The 1,144-nt window shown below is 49.1% G+C and overlaps 1 pseudogene; it reads right to left on the reverse strand.

Annotated features, from left to right (window-relative positions):
• Positions 1-293: 293 nt before the first annotated feature.
• LOC113187394 (cofilin-1 pseudogene) lies at positions 294-782 on the reverse strand (annotated as a pseudogene).
• Between the last annotated feature and the right edge of the window lie 362 nt (positions 783-1,144).

Consider the following 1,144-nt stretch of genomic DNA (forward strand, 5'->3'; position numbering starts at 1 on the left):
TTAAAAAAAGATAGCCCCCACCCCAAACCTGGTGCCTAGGGAGGGCTTGGTCTGCTTCAACCCAAGAGGAATCAGAAGATCAAAAGCAGTTTGGGAAGGCCAGGGAAGTCAGGGATGGAGGGAGGGGAAAACTCCAAAGGATGGAAGGGCTGTTTGGCAACTGGGGTAAAGGGAATGCCTTCCCCCTGCTGGGATCCCCCAGCCCCTCCAGTCTGGAATAAAGGAGACAGCCTGCAACACCCTAGTGCAGGTCTGGGACTGCCAGATGTTCCATGTAGGGGGCTGGAGGAGGTTCATAAAGGTTTGCCCTCCAGAGAGATGAAGGCACTGTCTGCCAGTTTTTCAGCCAGGGTGAAGTGATCTTTGACCTCCTCGTAGCATTTTTCTTATAATTCATGCTTGATCCCTGTCAGCTTCTTCTTGATGGCATCCTTGGAACTGGCGTTTTGCTCTGAAGGGGTGCAGACTCATGGGCCCGGAATATAAACACCAGGTCTTCCTTCCTGCTCTCCTTGGTCTTGTAGGTTGTGTCGCAGAGGTCATAGCAGCAGTCCTCGTCAGCAAGCATCATAACAAAGGTGGCATAGGGCTCATCTACAGTCTGACTCACATCACCTACCAGGATCTCCTTGCTCTCCTCCAGGATGATGTTCTTCTTGTTCTCACTCAGGCAGAAGAGCACCACCTTTTTGCATTTCTTCACTTCTTCTGGCATCAACGACTTGTGTACCTTCATGTCACTGAACACCATTGATGACACCAATGGAGACAGTCACACCAGAAGCTATGTTTCTAGAAGCGAAAGGAAGATAGCAAGGAGAGCTAGCCAACATGAGAGCCACCATAGCTGCTGCCAGGATCCAACTTCTTCACATGTTCTTGAAACAGCCTGTGAACCATGACTGCTGGAGATTTCAGCTTGGGGTTCCCAGATGGGTGGCAGTTGACAGGTATTTGTGAGGCCTATGAAACTGCCCTGACAGGGTTTGTCAGGATGGATATTAAGGCCCACTCCTTACCTGGCACTGATCTTGGGAGATTCAGGTCAAAGAATCCATGAGAATTCATTTGAGCAGGTAAAACAAGACAAAACAAAGTATGTCTCCTGAATATTAAGGGCCCTTCATATTTATGGTTATCTCAG

Source organism: Urocitellus parryii, chromosome X, assembly GCF_045843805.1.
Source record: "Urocitellus parryii isolate mUroPar1 chromosome X, mUroPar1.hap1, whole genome shotgun sequence".
Lineage (NCBI taxonomy): Eukaryota > Metazoa > Chordata > Mammalia > Rodentia > Sciuridae > Urocitellus > Urocitellus parryii.